This window comes from Budorcas taxicolor, chromosome X, assembly GCF_023091745.1.
Source record: "Budorcas taxicolor isolate Tak-1 chromosome X, Takin1.1, whole genome shotgun sequence".
NCBI classification, from domain to species: Eukaryota; Metazoa; Chordata; class Mammalia; order Artiodactyla; family Bovidae; genus Budorcas; species Budorcas taxicolor.
In genome coordinates this window covers 83,700,086-83,725,372 of record NC_068935.1, presented here as the reverse complement: position 1 = coordinate 83,725,372, position 25,287 = coordinate 83,700,086, and the positions used below count along the sequence as shown (strand labels likewise).

General features: G+C 37.5%; 1 pseudogene; it reads left to right on the top strand.

Moving 5' to 3' along the window:
• Window positions 1-12,694: 12,694 nt before the first annotated feature.
• Window positions 12,695-22,774, top strand: LOC128069539 (uncharacterized; annotated as a pseudogene).
• The last annotated feature ends 2,513 nt before the right edge of the window (window positions 22,775-25,287 follow it).

Genomic DNA, 25,287 nt, shown 5'->3' with positions numbered 1-25,287 from the left:
TTTTTGTTGAAAGGTTTTTTTTTTTTTTTGCATCTATTGAGATTGTCCTATGCTTTTTAATCTTTTAATTTGCTAATATGGTGTATCACATTGGCAGATTGGCATATACTGAAGAATCCATGCATCCTTGGAATAAACGTGATTTGGTCATGGTGTGTGATCTTTCTAAAATGTTGAATTTTGTTTGCTAGAATTTTGTTGAGAATATTTGCATCTATGTTCATCAGTAATATTGACTTGTGATTTCATTTTTTATGATATCTTTGTCTTGTTTTTGTATCAGGTGGCCTTGTAGATTGAGTTTGGAAGTATTCCTTCTTCTGCAGTTTTTTGCAAAATTCTCTAGAGGTTTGATAGAATTTATCTGTAAAGCCATCTGGCCCTGGGATTTTGTTTTTAGGGAGGTTTTTTTTTTTAAATCATAGTCGTGATTTCAATGTTTGTAATTGGCTTGTTCATAATTTATATTTCTTACTGGTTCAGTCTTAGAAGGTTGAACTTTTCTAAGAATCTATTTTCTCTAATTTGTTCATTTTGCTAACAGATAGTTGCTCGTAATAGACTCTTATGATCTTTTGACTTTTTGCATTGTCCGTTGTAACCCCTCTTTTTTTCATCCCTAATTTTGTTGATTTTATTTTAACCACTTTTACATATAAACAGACAAACAACTTTACTACACATTTGAGAAAACCTCTAACATAACAGGCGAACACAGAAAGAAACAAAAATAACAAAAATGAGTAACTTTGTTGTTTTTGCAAAATGAAAAATTTAAGCTCAGAGAACAAGATGGCAGAGGAGTAAGTGGATGTGGAGTACATCTCTCTCCATGGATATGTCAGGAATACACCTTCAGACACAGAAGTGCTTGCATAAGACCAGCTGAGAGATGCAGGAGTACCTGACCACTGGAAAATAATATATAGAACCACACAAAACTCCATAAGATGAAGGAAATAGGGGGAAAAAAGAGGAGAGTTAGTAGGACTTGACCTGCCCTTGGTGGGTTGAGAAACTGAAGCAGGGGTCCGACCTCCCCATTAGGGTAATTGTTTGGAACAGAGGAGAAACATTTGAGACTGAGAGTGAAGAGGCTGATCTGTGACAGTCTAAATGGAACAAGAATCACACAGACAATTCTTGCCACAGCCACACATACCCTGGACAGGGCCACAGGTCCCCTGGAAAGCACAGTAGCTCGGAGCTGGAGCATAAGGATTGTGGAGCAATCCCAGGGCAAAGTCTGCTGTTGACTGTAGGGAGATGGCCTAAGGGGGCATGAGGGAGGACAATGTGGTGGGAAATGCCTGTGGAGGAAAATCAGGCAGCCAGGGAGGCAAGGCAATACTGCTGAGTCATGTGTAGGAGGTTGAACCATCACAGTAGCCTCTGTTTCCTCACATGCCAGTACTGGCAGTTGAACAATAGAAAGAATGGGCTTTCAAGCACCTAAAACACCCAACAACAGAGAAGAACCCCAGCCAGGTGAGCCCTTTTAGGGCCTTATGTGCTGAACACCAGAGTAGGACCCCAGCAAGGGGAGGGAGTCCCTTTATGTTCCTGATGTTCTGAGAAACAGAGAAAGACGAGTCAAAGAGGCCTTCTGATCACCAGCTGCCAGAGGCTAGAAAAAGACTCTGATAGGGCCATAGCTCCTGTGGCTGAGGGAGCCCATGTTCTTGAACACTTGGCACCACCAGGGTCCCCTCGACCTAAAAAGCAGCACCACCTTCACTCGCAATCTTCATTGGGGCAGAGCTTCCACAGGCTTGAAAAAATCCTAATAGCACCATATCTCCTGTGAAAATAGCCACCAGCACTCCTGCACAGCCAGCATTGCAGGGTCCCTGTGATCTAAGCGACTGTGCCACCTCCATGCATGATCCCCACAGGGACAAAACTGTCAGAGGCTAGATAAAGTCCTGTATCTTGCATGCAGGGTCGTTTCAGTCATGTCCAACCATTTGCAACCCTCTGGAATATGGCCTGCCAGACTTCTCTATCTGGGAGATTCTCCACACAAGAATACTGGAGTAGATTGTCATGCCATTCTAGAGCACCGTATTTCCTGCTGCCCTACTCATTGATTCCCCTGAGTACCTGGTGCTTCCAGGGCCCCTGTGACCCAAGCAACTGTGCCATCTTCACACTTGGCCCTCACTGAGGCAGACCCAGGTCCTCCAGGGCAGCCTCAGGAGCAAACCCCTGTGGATGAGCACAGGCAGAGGTGGAGATAAAACCACAGTTGAAATCCAGGGGCACAGTGGCTAAGGAAGAGGACTCAAAACCTTCCCACCAGTGTACTAGCTGCAGAATAAATTCACATGATCAACTAGGCAGACTCTGTGTCTATGGAATATGTAAAAGGACAATGAGAGTTCTCACAAAATAAAATGCACTACTTCTGACAGATGTGGACATTGGAGGCAATAACTCAGAGGAGTAGGACCATATTAGTGTCTGAGTTTCCCCCACGGCCGGTACAGAGACCAGTTCAGTGCTGGAGAGCATACTGGGGAGGCGAGGTGGACTGTGGCTCCCAGCGAGGGAAAGGACTCTGACAGCAGAAACTCAATAAAAAATGTTTATTATTTTTATATTTTGACTTGTTCTGTAGCTGCTTCTGAATTTTTTTCTTTCTTTTCTTCCCCTCTCTGTTGTTGCAGTTGTCAATCTTATGAGTACTATTTAATCTATTTAATCTTTTAGAATTTTTTAAATCATAATTTTCATTTCTGTTATATACTTCTGTCTCTGTGTTGGCCTTTTGTGGTTCTATGGGGTTTTCATTTCTTTTTTCTTTCTTTTTTTTAATTTTAACTTTTAAATGTTTAAAATTTATTATTCTGTTTTTACATTTATTCTTTGTTTGCTTTTCCTGCTGTTCTTTTCTCACTGAAGTTAATCTTTAATATATATACACCTTCTTTATCTATCTCTATTTATCTTTGAATTTTTGTTCTTTCTGTTCTTTCCTTTTCTCACCATATTTGTTAGCTTGCTTTGTTTTCATTGCTTTATTCCCCAGTTGGCACCTCGCTTTAGTTTTGTTTTCAGTCTGTGCTTTTAGTTTGTTTTGAAGTGGTGGGTTTTTGGATTCCTTTGTTCACCAGGTCAATCTATTGTACTTTACTTATTTATTAATTTTTAGATTATTTTTGGTTTTGCTTATTAGTATATATGCATGTGTATATATTCCATTATTTTAGTTATTCTTTTTGCCTGATTTTGTAACTGACATTTGTCTGTGGTGCACCTTTTGTTTCTTATTTTTGTGTACTTGTTTTAATCCCATTGAATGCCATAACAAACCACCTGTGGAATCTCCGTTCTCAGCCAGAGATCAAGCCTTGAGCTTTGGAATGGGAGCACTGACACCAAGAACTAGACTGCCAGAGAACTCCTAATACTAGAGAGTATCAAATAGTGAGAACTCCCAAAAAAGGCAATCACTTCTATATAAGACTTGGTATCATCCAACTGCCAGTAGCACCCTATGCAGGACACCTCATCCAAACAACAAAGAAGAGAAAAATACAAACTCAATCATAAGTAGACAGGATTACTACCTCATTCAGCCATGCCCATCAGAGGAAAAGAAAAAAAATCTCACCTCCTCACACCAGATCCAAAGCATAAGCAACACCCTACACAAAGCTTACACAAATCACTGGACCAACCTTATGAGGGCTGAAACCAAAAGCCCAGGAAAAGGAGACTTCAAACACAATAAGTTAAACAAAATAATGAAAAGGCAGAGAAATACTGTTCAAATAACAGAACAACCTAGAAACACACAAGTCCAAATAAATGAAGAGGAAATAGGCAAACTACCTGAAAAAGAATTCAGAATAATGATAGTAAAGATAATCCAAAATCACTAAAACAGAATGGAGAAAATGCAAGAATCAATAAACAAAGACCTAGAAGAAATAGAGTAGAAACATACAGAGTCAAACAACACAATTATTGAAATTAAAAAAAAAATACACTAGAAGGAATCAATAGCAGAATATCTGAAGGAGAAGAATGGATAACGGAGCTGGAAGACAGAATGGCAGAAATAACCATAGAAGAGCAGAATAAAGTAAAAAGAATGAAAAAAAACTGAGGATAGTCTCAGAGACCTCTGGGACAACATAAAACACACTAACATTCGATCTATAGGGGTCCCAGAAGAGAAAGAGGAAAATAAATGAATAAAGAAAATTCTTGAAGATTTTGTAGTTGAAAATTTCCCCAACATAGGAAAGGAAATAGTCAATCAAGTCCAAGAATTGCAAAGAGTCCTATACAGGATAAACTCAAGGAGAAACACACGAAGAAACATACTAATCAAACTAATAAAGACTAAACACAAAGAAAGAATATTAAATGCAGCAAGGGAAAAAACAAGTAACATGCAAGGGAAACCCCATATGCTTAACAATTGCTCTTTCAGCAGAAACTCTTCAGGCTAGAAGGGAATGGCAGGATATATTTAAAGTACTGAAAGGGAAAAATCTACAACCAAGATTACTCTACCCAGCAAGGATTTCATTCAGATTTGATGGAGAAATATAAAGATTTACAGATAAGCAAAAATTAAGGGAATTAGTACCACCAAACCAGGTTTACAACAAATGGTAAAGGGACTTATATAATAAGAAAATATAAGAGAAGAAAAAGATCTACAAAAACAAACCCCAAACAATTAAGAAAAAATAGGAATATATATATATACATAAAATATATAAATATATATATAATTACCTTTAATGTAAATGGGATAAATGCTCCTACCAAAAGATAAAGACTAGTTGAATGGATATCAAAACAAGCCCCATATATATGCTATCTATAAGAAACCCACTTCAGACCTAAAGACACATATAGACTGAAAGTGAGATGATAGAAAGATATATTCCATGCAAATGGAAATCCAAAGAAAGCTGGAGTAGTAATCCTGTTATCAGACAAAGGGAAAGTCATTCAGTCATGTCTGACTGTTTGTGACCCCATAGACTGTACAGTCCATAGAATTCTCCAGGCTAGAATACTAGAGTGGGTAGCCATTCCTTTCTCAAGAGGATATTTCTAACCCAGGGATCAAACTCAAGTCTCCCGCATTGCAGGTGGATTCTTTACCAGCTAAGCCACCAGGGAACGACAAGCATACAGGAGTGGGTAGACTATTCCTTCTGCAGCAGACCTTCCTGACTCAGAAATTGAACCAGGTTTCCTTCATTGCAGGTTGATTCTTTACCAGCTGAGCTACCAGGGACCTTAAAATAAAGAACATTGTAAGAGACAAGGATGGACACTACATAATGATCAAGGGATCAGTCTAAGAGGAAGACAACAATTGTAAATATCTATTCACCCAACATAGGAGCACTTCAATACCTAAGACAAACACTAACAAACATATAAAGAGAAATTGACAATAACACAATAATAGTAGGAGACTTTAACACTCCACTTACATCAATGGACAGATTATCAAAAGAGAAAATTAATAAGGAAACACAAGCCTCAATGACACATTCGACCAGATGAATCCTGTCGATGTCTTCAGGATATTCTATCCAAATACAGAAGAATAAACTTTCTTCTCAAGTGCACGTCGAAATTCTCCAAGATAGATCACATCTTGTGTCACAAATAAAACCTAAGTAAATTTAAGAAAATTAAAATCATATCAAGCATCTTTTCTTATGACAATGTTATGAGACTAGATATCAATTACAAGAAAAAAAAACCTGTAAAAACATAAACATATGGTATTAAACAATACGTTTCTAAATAACGAACAGGTAACTGAAGAAAACAGAAGGGAAATACAAAATTTTCCAGAATAAGTGATATTAAAAACAAGATGATTCAAAACCTATTTGTTGTTACTGTTTAGTCACTCAGTCGTGACTCTTTACAACTCCATGGATTGCAGCATGGCAGCCTTTGCTGTCATTCACCATCTCCAAGAGCTTACTCAAACTCATGTCCGTGGAGTCACTGATTCTATCCAATTATCTCATCCTCTGTCATCCCCTTCTCCTCTTGCCTTCAATAATTCCCAGAATGAGGGTCTTTTCTCATGTGCCGGCTCTTTGCATCAGGTGGCCAAAGCATTGGAGTTTCAGCATCAAACATTCTAATGAATATTCAGGATTGGTTTATTTAGGATTGACTTCTTTGATCTCCTTGCATTCCAAGGGACTCTCAAGAGTCTTTTCCAGCACCACAGTTCAAAAGGATCAATTCCTCAGTGCTCAGCTTTCTTTATAATCCAACTCTCACATACATATATGAATACTGGAAAAACCATAGCTTTAAATATACGGACCTGTGTCAGTAATGTTATGTCTATGCTTTTCAGTATGCTGTCTAGGTTTGTCATAGCTTTTCTCCCAAGGAGCAAGCATCTTTTAAATTTATGGAGGCAGTCACCATCTTCAGTGACTTTGGAGACCAAGAAAATAAAGTCTGTCACTGTTTCCATTACTTCCCCATCTATTTGCCATGAACTGATGGGACTGGATGCCATGATCTTAGTTTTTGAATGTTGAGTTTTAAGACGTTTTCACTCTCCTCTTTCACGTTCATCAAATGGCTCTTTAGTTCCCCTTTGCTTTCTGCCATAAAGGTGGCATCTGCTTATCTGAGGTTATTGATATTTCTCCTGGCAATCTTGATTCCATCTTGTGCTTCATCCAGCTCAGTATTTCTCATGATATAATCTGAATATACCCATCAGAGGGAAGAGAGAATGAAAACCACAATCACAGAAAATTAACCAAACTGACCACATGGACTACAGCCTAACTCATTGAGCCTGTCTAACTCAATGAAACTATGAGCCATGCTGTGAAGGGCCACCGAAGAAAAATGGGATATTGTGGAGAGTTCTGACAAAACATAGTCCACTGGAGAAGGGGATGGCAAACCATTTCAGTATTCATGCTTTGAGAAACCCATGAACAGTATGGAAAGAAGAAAAGATAGGATGCTGAAAGATGAACTCCCCAGGTCAGTAAGTGTCCAGAATGCTACTGGAGATCAGTGGAGAAATAATTGCAGAAAAAATGAAGAGACAGAGCCAAAGCAAAGACAATACCCAGTTGTGAATGTGACTAGTGATGGAAGTAAAGTCCAATGCTGTAAAGAGCAATATTGCAAAGGAACCTAGAATGTTACATCCATGAATCAAGGCAAATTGGAAGTGGTCAAACAGGAGATAGCAAGAGTGAACATCAACATTTTAGGAATCAGCAAACTAAAATGGACTGGAATGGGTAAATTTAACTCAGATGACCATTACATCTACTATTGTGGGAAAGAATCCCTTAGGAGAAAAGGAGTAGCCATCATAGTCAACATAGAGTCTGAAATTCAGTACTTGGATGCAATCTCAAAAACAAAAGAATGATCTCTGTTCATTTCCAAGGCAAGCCATTCAACATCACAGTAATCCAAGTCTATGCCCGACCAGTAATGCTGAGGAAGCTGACGTTGAATGGTACTACGAAGACCTACAAGACCTTGTAGAACTAACACTCAAAAAAGATGTCCTTTTCATTATAGGGGATTGGAATGCAAAACTAGGAAGTCAAGAGATACCTGGAGTAATGGGCCAATTTAGCCTTCAAGTATTAAATGAAGCAGGTCAAATGCTAACAGAGATTTGCCAAAAGACTGTACTGGTCATAGCAAACACCCTCTTCCAACAACACAAGAGAAGACTACACATGCACATCACCAGATGCTTAATACCGAAATCAGATTGATTAAATTCTTTGCAGCCAAAGATGAAAAATCTCTATATAATTAGTGAAAACAAGACTGGGAGCTGACTGTGGTTCTGATCATGGACTCCTTATTACCAAATTCCAAATTATTTTGAAGAAAGTAAGGAAAACCACTAGACCATTCATATGACCTAAACTCTCTTTAGATTATATAGTAGAAGTGATACATAGATTCAAAGGATTAGATCTGATAGACAGAGGACCTGAAGAACTATGAATGGAGGTTCATGACATTGTACAAGAGACATTGATCGAGACTATCCCCAAGAAAAAGAAATGCAAAAAGGCAAAATGGTTTTCTGAGGAGGCCTTACAAATAGCTGAGAAAAGAAGAGAAGCTGAAGGAAAAGGAGAAAAGGAAAGATATACCCATTTGAATGCAGAGTTCCAAAGAATCATGGAGAAAGATAAGAAAGCCTTTCTCAGTGATCAATGCAAAGAAATAGAGGAAAACAGAATAGGAAAGACTAGAGATCTCTCCAAGAACATTAGAGATACCGAGGAAAGATGGGCAAAAGTTGGGCTAAGATAGGCATCATGCAAAGATGGGCACAATAAAGGACAAAATGGTACGGGCCAACAGAAGCAGAAGATGTTAAGAAGAGGTGGCAAAAATACACAGAAGAACTCTACAAAAAAGATCGTAATGACTCAGATAATCATAATGCTGTGTTCACTCACCTAGAGCCAGACTTCTTGGAGCATGAAGTCAAGTGGGCCTTAAGAAGCATCATGACAAACAAAGCTAGTGGAGGTGATGGAATTTCAGTTGAACGTTTTCAACTACTAAAAGATGATGGATCGCAGACATTCTGACTGGTTTGAAGTGGTACCTCATTGTGGTTTTGATTTGCATTTCTCTAATAATGAGTGATGTTGAGCATATTTTCATGTGTTTGTTAGCCATCCGTATGTCTTCTTTGGAGAAATGTCTATTTAGTTCTTTGGCCCATTTTTTGATTGGGTCGTTTATTTTTCTGGAATTGAGTTGCATAAGTTGCTTGTGTATTTTTGAGATTAGTTGTTTGTCAGTTGTTTCATTTGCCATTATTTTCTCCCATTCAGAAGGGGGTTCATGTTTGGGATCGCATGTACACCAGTGGTGGATTCATGTCAATGTATGGCAAAACCAATACAGTATTGTAAAGTAAAATAAGGTAAAAATAAAAATTAAAAGAAAAGATGATGCTGTGAAAGTGATGCAATTAATATCACAACAAATTTGGAAAACTAAGCAGTGTCCACAGGACTGGAAAAGGTCAGTTTTCATTTCAATCCCAAGGAAAGGCAAGGCCAGAAATGTTCAAACTACTGCACAATTGCACTCATCTCACACGCTATTAAAGTAATGCTCAAAATTCTCTGAGCTGTGCTTCAACAGTACTTGAACGATGAACTTCCAGATGTTCAAGCTGGTTTTAGAAAAAGCAGAGGAACAAGAGATCAAATTGCCAACGTCTGTTGGATCATAGAAGAAGCAAGAGAATTCCAGAAAAAACATCTATTTCTGCTTTATCAACTCTGCCAATGCCTTTGACTGTGTGGATAACAAGAAACTGGAAAATTCTTAAAGAGATAGGAATATCAAACCTTATGATTTGCCTCCTGAGAAATCTGTATGCAGGTCACGAAGCAGCAGTTAGAACTGGACATGGAAGAGCAGACTGGTTCCACATCAGGAAAGAAGTACACCAAGGTTGTGTATGGTCACTCTGCTTATTTAACTTATATGCAGAGTACATCATGCGAAATGCTGGGTTGAATGAAGCACAAGCTGGACTCAAGATTGCTGGGAGAAATATCATTAACCTCAGATATGCAGATGACATCACCCTTACGGTAGAAAGTGAACAAGAACTAAAGAGCCTCTTGATGAAAGTGAAAGAAGAGAGTGAAAAAGTTGGCTTAAAAGTCAACACTCAAAAAACTAAGATCATGGCATCCAGTCCCGTCACTTCATGGCAAGAGAATGGTAAAACAGTGGAAACAGAGTGAGACTTTACTTTTTTTTTGGAGGGTGGGGTGGGAGGTGGGCTCCAAAATCACTTCGTATGGTGACTGCAGCCCTGAAATTAAAAGACACTTTCTCCTTGGAAGAAAAGCTTTAACCAACATAGACAGCATATTAAAAAGTAGAGACATTACTTTGCCAACAAAGTTATGTCTAATCAAAGCTATGGTTTTTCCAGTAGTCATGTATGGATGTGAGAGTTGGACTATAAAGAAAGCTGAGCACCAAAGAATTAATGCTTTTGAACTGTGGGGTTGGATAAGACTCTTGAGAGTCGCTTTGACTGCACAGAGATCCAACCAGTCCATCTTACAGGAAATCAGTTCTGAATATTCTTCCAAGGACTGATGCTGAAGCTGAAACTCCAATAAGTTGGCCACATAATGCGAAGAACTGACTCATTAAAAAAAAAAAAAAATCCTGATGCTAGGAAAGATAGAAGGCATGAGGAGAAGGAGATGACAGAGGATGAGATGTTTGGATGGCATCACCAACTTGATGGACATGAATTTGAGTAAGCTCTGGGAGCTGGTGATGGACAGGGAAGCCTGGCATGCTGCAGTCCATGGGGTTGCAAAGAGTCAGCAAATGTTCTGAACTGAACTGAACTGAATCTGCATTTAAGTTAAATAAGCAGAGTGACAATATACAGCTTGATGTACTCCTACCCAATTTAGAACCAGTCCCTTGTTCCATGTCCAGTTCTAACTGTTGCTTCTTGACCTACATACAGGTTTGTGAGGAGGCAGGTCAGGCGGTCTGGTATTCCCATCTCTTTAAGGATTTTCAACAGTTTGTTGTGATCCACATAGTCAAAGGCTTTAGCATAGTCAATGAAGCAGAATTAGATTTTTTTTTCTGGAATTCTCTTGCTTTTTCTATGATCCAAGTGATGTTGGCAGTCTGGCTGGTTCCTCTGTCTTTTCTAAATTTAGCTTGAACATCTGGAAGTTCATGGTTCATGTACTGCTGAAGCCTACCTTGGAGAATTTTGATCATTACTTTGCTGACATGTGAAGTGATTTCAATTATGCCATAGCCTGAACATTCTTTGGCATTGCCCCTCTTGAGATGGGAATGGAAACTGACCTTTCCCAGTCCTGTGGCCACTGTTGAGTTCTCCAAATTTGTTAGCATATTTAATGTTACATTTTAACAGCATCTTCTTTTAGGATTTGAAATAGCTCAACTGGAATTCCATCACCTCCACAAGCTTTATTCATAGTGATGCTTCCAAAGACCCACTTGACTTCACACTTCAGGATGTCTGGCTCTAGGTGAGTGATCTCATCATAATGGTTAGCTAGGTCGTGAAGATCTTTTTGGTATAGTTCCTCTGTGTATTCTTGCCTCTTCTTAATATCTTCTACTTCTGGTATGTCCATACTGTTTCTTTCCTTGCCATTCCCATCTTTAGATGAAATATACCCTTAGTATCTCTAATTTTCTTGAAGAGATCTCTAGTCATTCCCATTCTATTGTTTTCCTTTTTTTTTTTTTTTTTTTGTTTGTTTTTTGCATTGATCATTTAGGAAGGCTTTCTTACCTCTATTTGCTATTCTTTGGAACTCTACATTCATATGAATATATCTTTCCTTTTCTCCTGTGCCTTTTTCCTTTCTTTTCTCAGCTCTTTGTTAGTCCTCTTAGACAACCATTTTGTTTCTTTGCATTTATTTTCTTTCTTTCTTTCTTTGTTTTATACATCCCCCTCTAATTGTTCCACATTCTAGCTAGTTCTTGATATTGTTAAAATTTTTACGTGTCAACCATTTTGGTAGGTATGCAATACAATCCTATTATGATTTTTTTCCCCACATTTAACGAATTTATTGTTACAACTCAGCCTTACAAACAACTCCAAGAAGGTTCCAAACCTCAGATAATTTTAACCAATATACCATCACTTGTAGGTCAAACTTTGAAAAATTACATCACAGTTCACCAAGCAGAAATCATTTCTCATCCTGGGAAGGTGAGTAAGTGTTTATATATACAAGATTACTTAACTCATGTACACCCGTGGCAGATTTATATTGATGTATGGCAAAATCAATACAGTATTGTAAAGTAAAATAAAGCAAAAAAGAAGAAGAAGAAGAATAAGAATACCAAAAAAAAAAAAAAGGCATTTATTTTCTTTAGGATTGTTTTGGTCACTGATTCCTTACAATGTTATGAACCTCTGTCCATAGTTCTTTAGGCACTCTCTCTATCAGATCTAATCCCTTGAATCTATGTTTCACTTCCAATCTATAATCATAAGGGATTTAACTTAGGTCATGCCTAAATGGTCTATTGGTTTTCCCTACTTTCTTCAATTTAAATATGAATTTGGTAATATGGAGTTCATGATCTGAGCCACAGTCAGCTCCCAGTCTTGATTTTTCTGACTGTATAGACTGTAAAATTGATAGCCAATGAGAATTTGCTATATGACTCAGGTAACTCATAAAGAGTTCTGTACCCCCTAGAGTGGTGGGATGAGGAGGGACATAGGAAGGAGGTTCAAGAGGGAGGGAATATATGTTTACGTATATCTGATTCGTGTTGATATTTGTCAGAAAACAACAAAATCCCCTAAAGCAGTTATCCTTCAGTTAAATAAAAATAGGTAAAATCAGATTTTAAAAATTAATTTACAGGGAGGAAAAAACTTAAAAATGTGAGAAGAGATCTTGGAAACTAGAAATTCGGTGGTAATTATATATTTAAATTATCCATAAATTATTTATTTAAACGAAAGTTGTAAAACATATTTGAGAAAGTCTTCAAGGATATAGGGGCAAAGTCAGAAATGAAAAATAGTAGTGAAAATTTAAAATTAGAGAAATATATCAGGATGTCCAACATTCAGTTCATAGCAGTTCTAGGAATAGAGATGAGACAAACCATGGTGGGGTGAGTGCCAAATAAATATTTCAAAATACCTTAATGCTTTGGATAGTATGGTATTCCTTATTTAAAGTGTCCATTTATTACTCAATACAATAGTGTATTTTATAGAAAAAACATTGGTTACATGTGCAAGTTGGAAATCAGAATTGGTTTGATAACAACACTAAGGTCTGAAAAGCAATGGATAAATGGTTTCAGAATTATTAATTAAACATTTTTACAATTGAACCAAACTATAACAAGTGTGCAGGTTGTCTTAGATATTTTCAGACAATCAAAAGTCCTTAAGAAATTCCCATAACATTCATGCTTTCTTAGGACATATCTAGGAAATGGGAAGACTAACACTACAGACAAATAAAGACAATTTCCAGGAAGATGGTGATGGAAACCTAAGTTTGTATCATGCATCAGCAGAGAAAGAAAGTGTTCTGGGTTAAAGATGATGATGATATTCCAGGCAACCATATACTAAGAAGGGAAAGTTATAAGAATATCTGAAGTATTGAGATATATTTTACACAGATTTTGAATAATCTTGGTATAATTAGTTGCAAAAGTAAGCAAAGAAGAAAATTTTGAAAATGTTGCTGTCAAGCGGGGAAAATTAGGGCAAGAAAGAAAAATTAGTCTTTGCAAACAATATAATTCATTTGAATAACATTTACATAGTAATAAAAATGTAAAGCATAATTATTGATCTAGCAAATTTATTGTATATCTATATTTAGAATATGATGAAACTGTTGGTGTATCCATATGTAGTGTGGAGCAGGGAAGTGACAAAGACCAACATATTCACTCTGTTAATGGAAGTCAGTATGCCTAAAACTATCAAATGAAGAAGTGGTCGAATAAGGATCTTGTTAGAGGTTTGTAGAGGCAAATATCAAAAGGAAAAGCTAAAAAAGTTGGAAGTGATTGTCTTTGCAAGCAAGAAATGTGGCTTAAGTTTTATAGGTTTTTTGACTTTTTAACATGTCTGTGTAAACTACTGAGAACAACTACATGAACAATAAGATGAAAAAGGGCCAAGAGAGTTTATGCTAACAAAACTATAGGTAAATTCATGACATAAGAATAAGTCAGAATATTTCTACCAGACACTGGACAGGTGGGACAGTGGGCAGTATTCCTACTGCCATCATAAGCAGAATATTTTGACAGAGCTACTCAAAACTGTGTCCTCCACACTGATACAATTAGGATCACTTAAAAACTATTCAGATATGTAAATATTTTCACCTTTTTTGAGGTATAATTGGCAAATAAAATTATAAGGTATTTAAAGAAGAGTTTATTGTGATAATTTGATGTATGTATTTTGTTGTTCAGTAGCTAAGTTGTGTTCTATTCTTTGAGACGTCATGAACTGCAGCATGCCAGGACTCTCTGTCCTTTACTATCTCTCAGAGTTTGTTCAAACTCATGTTCATTGAGTTGGTGATGCCATCCAACAATCTCATCCTCTGTCAACCCCTTCTCCACCATCTTTCCCAGCATAAGGGTCTTTTTCAGTGAGTCAGTACTTCACATCAGGTGGCCAGAGTACTGGAGCTTCAGCTTCAGCATCAGTCCTTTCAATGAATAGTCAGGGCTGATTTCCTTTAAGGTTGACTGGTTGGATCTCCTTGCTGTCCATCAGACTCTCAAGAGTCTTCTCCAGCACAATTTGAAAGCATCAATTCTTCAGACCTCAGCCTTCTTCACGGTCCAACTTTCAGATCTATATATGACTAATGGAAAAACCATAGCTTAGACGGTACAGACCTTTGTTGGCAAAGTGATGCCTCTGCTTTTTAATATGCTGTCTAGGTTGGTCATAGCTTTTTTTCCAAGAAGGTAGCATCTTTTAATTCATGGTTGCAGTCACTGTCCACAGTGATTTTGGAGCCCACAAAAATAGTCTGTCACTGGTTCCATGTTTTACCCAACTATTTGCCATGAAGTGATGGGACTGGGTGCCATGATGTTAGTTTTTTGGAAGTTGAGCTTTGAGCCAGCCTTTTTACTCTCCTCTTTCACCTTCATTGAGAGACTTTTTAGTTTCTTTTTGTGTTCTGCCATCTGAATGGCATTATTTGCATATCTGAAGTTATTGGTATTTCTCCTGGCAATTTTAATTCCAGTTAATGATTCATTCAGTGTGACATTCTGCATGTTGTAATCTGCATATAAATTAAATAAGCAGAGTGACAGTATATGGCCTTGATGTACTCCTTTCCCAATTTTGAACCAGTCCTTTGTTCCATGTTCAGTTCTAACTGTTGCTTGTTGATCTGCATAAAGGTGTCTCAGGAGGCAGGTGAGGTGTTCTGATATACTCATCTTTAAGAATTTTCCATAGTTTGTAGTGATCCACACAGTGAAGGGCTTTAGCATCGTCAATGAAGCATAAGTAGATATTTTTCTAGAATTCTCTTGCTTTTTCTTTGATCCAACAAATGTTGACAGTTTGATCCCTGGTTTCTTTATCATTTCTAAATCCAGCTTGTACATCTGGAAGTTCTCGACTCACATAATGTTGAAGCCTAGCTTGAAGGATTTTGAGCATTACCTTTTTAGTATTTGAAAGGAGTGCAGCTGTTCAGTGGTTTGAACATTGTTTGGCATTGCCCTTCTTTAACATATGTATACATTATGTCAGTATTCCCACCACTTATTTAATTAATATTACCTCACACTTGTCTTTTTTTTTTTAAATGAATTCACAATAAGGGATAACATGATCTGTCTGGCTTATTTCACTTAGCATAATGCCCTTGAAGGCCACACATTTGGCAAATGACAGAATTTTCTTCTTTATCATAGTTGAATAATATCCCATTATACATATATACCACACCTTCTTTATCCATTCATCTGTTGACAGATACTTAGGTTGTTTCTACACCTTGGTTGTTGTGAATGGTACTGTAATAAATATGTGAGTACAGATTTCTCTTTGATATACTTTAAAACATTTTTTATATAAATCCAGAATTTTAAATGCTGGATCATATTGCAGTTATATTTTCAATTCCTAGAGAAATCTCTATACTGTTTTCTCTAGTGGCTGCATTAATTTGCATTCTTAAAAACACTGCCCAAATGTTCCCTTTTCTCCACATTTTTGTCAACACTTTTGATCTCTTTTTGATGATAGCCATTCTGACAGGTATAAAGTGACATCTATTGTGGTTTTGGTTTGCATTTCTCTGATCATTAGTAATGTTGGGCACCTGTTGGCTATCTTGACACTATTCTAAATATAATTGTTTTATTAATTTCATTTTTGGAACATTCATTGTTAGAGTACAGAAATACAATTGACTTTTATATATTGATAATGTATTTTTCAAAGTAGCTGAATTCATTTATTGCTACTAATAAATTATTAGTGTTTTGTTTTTAAGATTTTTCTCTATACAATATTATATCATCTATAGGTAGAGATAGTTTTACTTCTGCTACACTGGAAAGTTTTTTCTTAATTTTTCTTGCTTGCCTAATTATCTTGTCTGTAGACAATAGCACAATGCTAAATACATTTGGTGAAAAGGAATACCCTGTCTTGTTCCTATATTGGGAGGAAAAGTATTTTGTTTTCTTTTTTAGTATTAACTGTAAGTTATATTTGGATTACTTTAATTTTTTTAAGTTTAATTAAGTCCCATTTGTTTATTTTGTTTTTATTTCCATTACTCTTGCAGACAAATACAAAAAGATACTTCTGTAATTTATGTCAAAGATATCCTCTCTATGCTTTCCTTCAGGAGTTTTATAGCATACAGTCTTACATTTAGGTATTTAACACATTTGAATTTGTTTTTATATACTAGAGAATGCACTAGTTTCATTCTTTAACAGGTAACTGTCCAGTGTTCCCAGTGCCATTTATTGAAGAGAGTGTTTTTTCTCCATTGTATATTCTTATATCTTTTGGCGTAGATTAATTGAACATAGGTAGATGGGTTTATTTCTGGACTTTCAACATGCTGCATTTTTGCTACAGAAGAGAAGCAAAAAGCAAAGGAGAATGGGAAAGGTACATTCAAATGAATGCAAAATTGCAAAGAATAGCATGGAGAGACAAGAAGGCCTTCTTCAATGAACAATGAACAAAGCTAGAAGAAAACAACAGAAGGGGAAAGACTAGAGATCTCTTCAGGAAGATTGGAGATGTCAAGGGAATATTTCACCCAAAGATGGACAAAATAAAGGACAGAAAAGGTAGAGACTTCGTAGATGCTGAAGAGATCAAGAGGGGATGGAAAGAATACATGGAAGAAGTGTACTAAAAAAGATCTTAATGAATCAGATAACTACAATGATGTGCTCAGTCACCCAGAGCCAGACATTTTGGAAAATGAAGTCAAGTTGGCCTTAGGAAGCACTGTTATTAATAAGGATAGTGGATGTGATAGAATTCCAATAGAACTATTCCAAACTCTAAAGAATGATGCCATCAAGTTGTTGCATTCAATATGTCAGCAAATCTGGAAGACCCAGCAGTGGCCACAGGGCTGGAAAAGGTCAATCTTCATCCCAGTTCCCAATAATGTGCTTACCATCTGGCAATTCGAATCATCTCCCATTTTAGTAAGTGAAGTGAAAGTTGCTCAGTCATGTCTGACTATTTGCGACCCCATGGACTGTAGCCTGCTAGACTCTGAAGTCCATGAAATTCTCCAGACAAGAATACTGGAGTGTGTATTCATTCCCTTCTACAGGGGATCTTCCCAACCCATGGATCAAATCCAGGCATCCTGCATTGCAAGTGGATTCTTTATCATCTGAGCCACCAGGCAGCTCATGAATACTGGAGTGGGTATCCTATCCAATCTCCAGGGGATTTTCCTGTCCCAGGAATCAAACTTCTAGTCCTGATTTTAGAGGAGATGTTTTCAGCTTTTCACTATCGAGTATGATGTTAGCTATGTTTGTCATATATGGCCTTTACTATTTTGAGGTGGGTTCCCTCTATTCCTACTTTCTGGAGTTTTGTTCTTTACCATAAATGGATGGTCAAGTTTATTCAAAGCTTTTTCTGCATCTATGTGATGATCATATGATTTCATTATTCTATTTGTTAATGTAGTGTATCACATTGATCTGCAAATACGGAAAAAAATGCTTGCATCCTTGGGATAAATCCCACTTGATCATGGTGTATGACCTTTTAATGCATGTTAAATACATTTTGCTAGTATTACGTTGATGACTTTTGTGTTTATGTTAATCTGGGATATTGGCCTGTAGATTTTTGAGGTATCTTTGTCTGGTTTTGGTATTAGTATGATTGTGGTCTCATAAAATAAGTTTGAAATTGTTCTTTTCTCTACAATTTTTTTTGGAATTGTTTCCCAAGTATATGTGCAAATTCTTTTCTAACACTTTGCTAGAATTTAACTGTGAAGCCATCTGGTCTTGGACTTTTGTTTGTTAAATTTTAATCAGTTTCAATTTCAATGCTTGTGATTGTTCTGTTCATATTTTCTATTTTTTTCTGGTTCAATCTTGGGAGATTGAATCTTTCTAAGAATTTGTCCACTTCTTCTAGGATATCCTTTTTTTTTGGTAATATAGTTGCTTGTAATAGTCTCTTATGGTTCTTTATATTTCTGTGGTGTCATTTATAACGACTTCCTTTTTATTTATAAATTTATTGATTTGGTTGGTCCCTATGCCTATTTCTTATATGAGTTTGGCTGAAGATCTATCAATTTAGTTTATCTTTTCTAAGAATAAACTTTTAGTTTGATTGACCTTTTATATTATTTTATGATTCTCTGTTTAATTTATTCCTGCTCTGATTTTTATCATTTATTTCCTTCTACTAGCTTCCAGTTTTGTTTATTCTTCTTTCTGTAGTTGCTTTAGATATAAGTTTAAGTTGTTTATTTGATACTTTTCTTGATTGCTGAGTTAGGCTTGTATGACTATAAACTTCCCTTTTAGAAGTGGTTTTACTGAGTCCAGTAGGTTTTGGAAAGTCAAGTTATTTCTTCTTTTTAATTGAGGTGCAATTACAGTGTTGTGTTGGTTTTTGCCGCACATCAACATGAATCAGTCATACGTATACACATGTCCAATTCCTTTTGAACCTCTCTCCCACCACCCACACCATCCTACCCCTCTAGAATGTCACAGAGCATGTGTTGAACTCCCTGCACTATACAACAATTTCCCGTTTGCTATTTTATACATGGCAATATATATATTTCAGTGCTACTTTCTCAATTATCTTACCCTCTTCTTCCCCTTCTGTATCCATAAGTCTATTATCTATGTCTGAATCTCTATTTCTGCCCTGCAAATAGGTTCATCTGTACCATTATTATGGGTTCCATATATGCATTAACATATATTTGCTTTTCTATTTCTGACTTACTCTATTCTGTATAACTTCAGTACCACTGACTCGTTTGCCTCTATGTCTTGGCTATTGTAAATAGTTCTGCAATGAACATTGGTGTGAATGTGTCCCTTTGAATTAGGGTTTTCTTAGGGTATATGCTCCCTAGTAGGATTGCTGGGCCATATGGCAGATTTGTTCCTAGTTTCTAAAGAAAGCTCCGTACTGTTCCCCATAGTGGCTGTATCAACTTACATTCCTACTAACAGTGCAATGGGGTTCCCTTTTCTTCACATCCTCTCCAGTATTTACTTATTCTTTGATGATGGCCATTCTGACCAGTGTGAAGTGACACCTCATTGTAGTTTTGATTTGTCTTTCTCTAAATAATCAGCAAATCTGTATGGAGGTCAGGAAGCAACAGTTAGAATTGGACATGGAAAAACAGACTGGTTCCAAATCGGGAAAGGAGTACCTCACGGCTTTATGTTGTCACGCTGCTTATTTAACTTATATGCAGAGTATATCATGAGAAATGCTGGGCTGAATGAAGCACAAGCTGGAATCAAGATTGCCGGGAGAAATATCAATAACCTGAGATATGTAGATGACACCACCCTTATGGCAGAAAGTGAAGAAGAAATAATAAAGGGCCTCCTGATGAAAGTGAAAGAGGAGAGTGAAAAAGTTGGCTTAAAGCTCAACATTCAGAAAAAGAGGATCATGGCATCTGGTCCCATCACTTCATGGCAAATAGAAGGGAAAAAGAGGAAGCAATGACAAAGTTCATTTTCTTGGGCTCCAAAATTACTGTGGATGATGACTGCAGCCATGAAATTAAAAGATGCTTGCTCCTTGAAAGAAAACCTATGACAAATCTATAAAGCATATTAAAAAGCAGACACATCACTTTGCTGACAAAGATCCATATAGCCAAGCCTATGGTATTTACAATAGTCATGTACAGATGTGAGATTTGGACCATAAAGAATGGACAAAAGAATTGATGCTTTAGAATTGTGGTGCTAGAGAAGACTTTTGTGAGTCCTTTGGACTGCAAGGAGATCAAACCAGTCAATCCTAAGTGAAATCAACCCTGAATATTCATTGGAAGGACTGATGCTGAAGCTCCAATACTTTGGCCACCTGATGCCAAGAGGTGACTCATTGGAAAAGACCTTGATGCTAGAAAAGTTTGAAGCCAAAAGGAGAAGGGGGCAGCAGAGGATGAGATGGTTAGATAGAATCCCTAATTCAATGGACATGAATTTGAGCAAACTACAATAGATAGTAAAGGATAGAGGAACCTGGCTTGTTTCACTCCATGGTGCCACAAAGAGTCAAATACCACTTAGTAACTGAACCGGTACAACAAAGCTGTGTGCTTGCCTTTAACAATGAGTTTTCCCATTTCATAATCTTCATTTTTTTTTTTTCATGACCTTGACTTTTTCGCCTAGAGAAGTGCCTTTAGTATTTGTCGTAAAATTGTCTTTTGGTGGTACTGGATTTGTTAGTTTTTGTTTTCTGTAAGTAAAACTTTTTCAGAAAGTTTTCTCCATTGAATTTGAATGAGATTCTTTGTAAGTAGAGTAGTCTTGGTTGTAAGTTTTTCCTTTCATAACTTTAAATATATTGTGAAACTCCCTTCAGGCTTGCAGATTTTTTACTGATACACATATTGTGATTTTCTTGTATGTTATTTGTTGCTTTTATCTTGTTTTTAATAATTTTCCTTTGTCTTTAATTTTTGTCATGTTGATTACTGTGTGTTTTAGAGAATTCCTCCTTTGATTAATCTTGTATTGGATTCTGTGTGCTTCCTGGACTTGTTTTACTATTGTTTTTTTTCCCCCCACACTAGAGTAGTTTTCATCTATTAGTCTTCAATACGTTCTCAGGTCTTTTCTTCTCTTTCTGAGACACCTAATTTGCAAATGCTGGTGCATTTGACATTGTCCCAGAAGTTTCTCAAACTGCATTTATCTTCATTCTCTTTTCTTTATTCTGTTCTGCAGCAGTAATTTCCATTACTTTTTCTTACAACTCACTGATCTTTTCTTCTGCATCAATTATTCTTCTATTTACTCCTTCAAGTTTATTTTTCATTTCTGTTATTTTAGCCTTCAACTATGTTTGGTTGTTCTTTATATTTTCTAATTCTTGCTAAAGTTTTCTTATAGCCTGTCTTTCTGTAAATACATCCTTTTCCTGAGTTCTTAGATCACACTTACAATCATTACTCTAAAATCTTTCTCAGATAGATTGTCTTTCTCCACATTACTTATTTATTCTTATGAAATGTTATCTTTTCTCTTCTTCTGGATCATGTTCTTAGCTATCTCATTTTATTCAAATATCTATTGCATTTTTTATATGTAGTAGCTTATTTATATTTTTAACTTTGGGGAAGTGACTATGTATTGCAGTTGTTCACTGCCATCTTCTCACCCAAGATCCAGGGACCATTTTGTCCCAGGTTGGGTTCTGACATTTGTTTGCAGATTCAGATCTGTAGAATGAAAGATCATAGTTTTCTCCTTTATGGTTTCTTCACCCTAATGTGTTAGGTTGCTCTAGAGATTCGTGCTAGCATCCTGGTTGAAGGGGCTGGGGCCTGTTCTGTGGTGTTTAGAGCTGTGTTTTGGCCTTTTGATGGGCAGAACCATGTCAAGGAACATGTGTAGAAGTCGTTTGTTCAGAAAAAAAATTTAGGTAGCTTGTCTAAATCAAATCCTTTATGATTATAAAATGGAAGTGAGAAATAGGCTTAAGGGCCTAGACCTGATAGATAGAGTGCCTGAAGAACTATGGAATGAAGTTCATGACATTATGCAAGAGACAGGGATCAAGACCATTCCCATGGAAAAGAAATGCAAAAAAAGCAAAATGGCTGTCTGGGGAGGCCTTACAAATAGCTGTGAAGAGAAGAGAGGCAAAAAGCAAAGGAGAAAAGGAAAGATATAGGCATCTAAATGCAGAGTTCCGAAGAATAGCAAGAAGAGATAAAAAAGCCTTCTTCAGCAATCAATGCAAAGAAATAGAGGAAAACAACAGATTGGGAAAGACTAGAGATCTCTTTAGAAAATTAGAGATACCAAGGGAACATTTCATGCAAATATGGGCTCGATAAAGGACAGACATGGTCTGGACCTAACAGAAGCAGAAGATATCAAGAAGAGGTGGCAAGAATACACAGAAGAACTGTACAAGAAAGATCTTCAGGACCCAGATAATCATGATGATGTGATCACTAATCTAGAACCTGACATCTTGGAATGTGAAGTCAAGTGGGCCTTAGAAAGCATCACTACGAACAAAGCTAGTGGAGGTGATGGAATTCCAGTTGAGCTGTTTCAAATCCTGAAAGATGATGCTGTGAAAGTGCTGCACTCAATATGCCAGCAAATTTGGAAAACTCAGCAGTGGCCACAGGAATGGAAAAGGTCAGTTTTCATTCCAATCCCAAAGAAAGGCAATGCCAAAGAAGGCTGAAACTACCACACAATTGCACTCATCTCACATGCTAGTAAAGTAATGCTCAAAAGTCTCCAAGCCAGGCTTCAGCAATACATGAGCTGTGAACTCCCTGACATTCAAGCTGGTTTTAGAAAAGGCAGAGGAACCAGAGATCAAATTGCCAACATCCACTGGATCATGGAAAAAGCAAGAGAGTTCCAGAAAATCATTTATTTCTGCTTTATTGACTATGCCAATGCCTTTGACTGTGTGGATCACAATAAACTGTGGAAAATTCTGAAAGAGATGGAAATACCAGACCACCTGACCTGCCTCTTGAGAAATCTGTATGCAGGTCAGGAAGCAACAGTTAGAACGGGACATGGAACAACAGACTGGTTCCAAAGAGGAAAAGGAGTACGTCAAGGCTGTATATTGTCACCCTGCTTATTTAACTTCTATGCAGAGTACATCATGAGAAACGGTGGAGTGGAAGAAACACAAGCTGGAATCAAGATTGCTGGGAGAAATATCAATAACCTCAGCTATGCAGATGACACCACCCTTATGGCAGAAAGTGAAGAGGAGCTAAAAAGCCTCTTGATGAAAGTGAAATAGGAGAGCAAAAAAGTTGGCCTAAAGCTCAACATTCAGAAAACGAAGATCATGGTGTCCAGTCTCATCACTTCATGGGAAATAGATGGGGAAACAGTGGAAACAGTGTCAGACTTTATTTCTGGGGGCTCCAACATCACTGCAGATGGTGACTGCAGCCATGAAATTAAAACACGCTTACTCTTTGGAAGTAAAGTTATGTCCAACCTAGATAGCATATTCAAAAGCAGAGACATTACTTTGCCGACTAAGGTCCATCTAGTCAAGGCTATGGTTTTTGCTGTGGTCATGTATGGATGTGAGAGTTGGACTGTGAAGAGGGTTGAGTGCCGAAGAATGGATGCTTTTGAACTGTAGTGTTGGAGAAGACTCTTGAGAGTCCCTTGGACTGCAAGGAGATCCAACCAGTCCATTCTGAAGGAGATCAACCCTGGGATTTCTTTGGAAGGAATGATGCTAAAGCTGAAACTCCAGTACTTTGGACACCTCATGAGAAGGGTTGACTCATTGGAGAAAACTCTGATGCTGGGAGGGATTGGGGGCAGGAGGAGAAGGGGACGACCGAGGATGAGATGGCTGGATGGCATCATGGACTCGATGGACATGAGTCTGAGTGAACTCTGGGAAATGGTGATGAACAGGGAGGCCTGGCATGCTGCAATTCATGGGGTCACAAATAGTCGGACACAACTGAGTGACTGAACTGCACTGAACTGAACTGTCTGCTGATAGGCAGGGCTATGTTCTCATCATTTTATTTATTTGGCCTGATGTGTCCCAGCATTGGAACCTAAAGGTTGTGGCATGAGGTTGGTCAAGGTGCTAATGATGAAGCAATATATCTGCTAACAGGAAGAATTCACATAGATGAATACTCCTTGATATATCGGCCACCAGCTTTTAAGACCCTGACAGAGCTAGAGATGCCCCCTTGAGTCACTAGAAATTCCATCAAGAATATCAGGTAAGTCTGCCAGAGGCTCCTGTGAAGTCACTGCTTTTGCTCTTAGCCATGGTATGCATGAGACCTTTTGTGTACCCTCAAAGAATGGAGAACATGGAATCCAGTTCCATCACTTCACGGGAAACAGATGAGGGAAAAATGGAAACAATGGCAGATTTTATTTTCTTGGGCTTCAAAATCACTGCAGATGGTGACTACAACTGTGAAATTAAAAGACACTTGCTCCTTGGAAGAAAAACTATTAAAAAGCAGAGACATCACTTTACTGACAAAGGTCAATATCGTCAAAGCTGTTTTTTTTTTTTTTTTCCAGTAGTCATGTGTGGATGTAAAAGTTGAACCATAAAGAATGCTGAACACCAAAAAAATGATACTTTCTAACTGTGGTGCTGAAGATGACTCTTGAGAGTCCCTTGGACAGCAAGGAGATCAAACCAGTCATTCCTAAAAGATATCAACCCTGAATATTCATTGGAAGGACTAATGCTTAAGCTGAAGCTCCAATACTTCAGCTACCTGATGAGAAGAGCCAACTCACAGAAAAAGATTCTGATGCTGGGAAAGGTTGAGGGCAGGAAAAGAGGGTGACAGAGAATGAGATGGTTGGATGGCATCACCGATTCAATGGACATGAACTTGAGCAAACTCTGGGAGATAGTGAAAGACAGGGAAGACTGTCCATGGGGTCACAAAAAGTCAGACACGACTTAGCAACTGAACAACAACAAAGAGTGGAGTCTCTGTTTTCCCCAGTCCTGTGGAGCACCTGTGATCAATCCTCAGTGCCCTTCAAAACGTCATGCTCTGGGGGTTCCTCCTCCTGATGCCAGACTCCTAGGCTGTGACGCTGGGCTCAGAGCTCTCACTCCTTTGGCAAAACTTCTGCAATATAATTATTCTCTAGCTTGTTCATTGTCCACCCAAGGTTATGGGACTTGACTATATTTCAAGTGCACCTCTCCTACCATCTTTGGACTTAGAACATCGTTTTTGGTAAGTTCCCATATTTTTTATAGACAGTTTTGTTCAGTAATTAGTTTTGATTTAGGTGTAGTCATATGAGGTGGTGAGCTCAAGGTCCTTATATTCCACCATCTTATTTCCCTCTCTATGATCTACTTTTTTTGTTATTTTTGACATTTGATTCACATGCTACACAAGTCACCCATTTGAAGCAGGTGGGTTAAAATATATTCACAGATATGTGTAATTA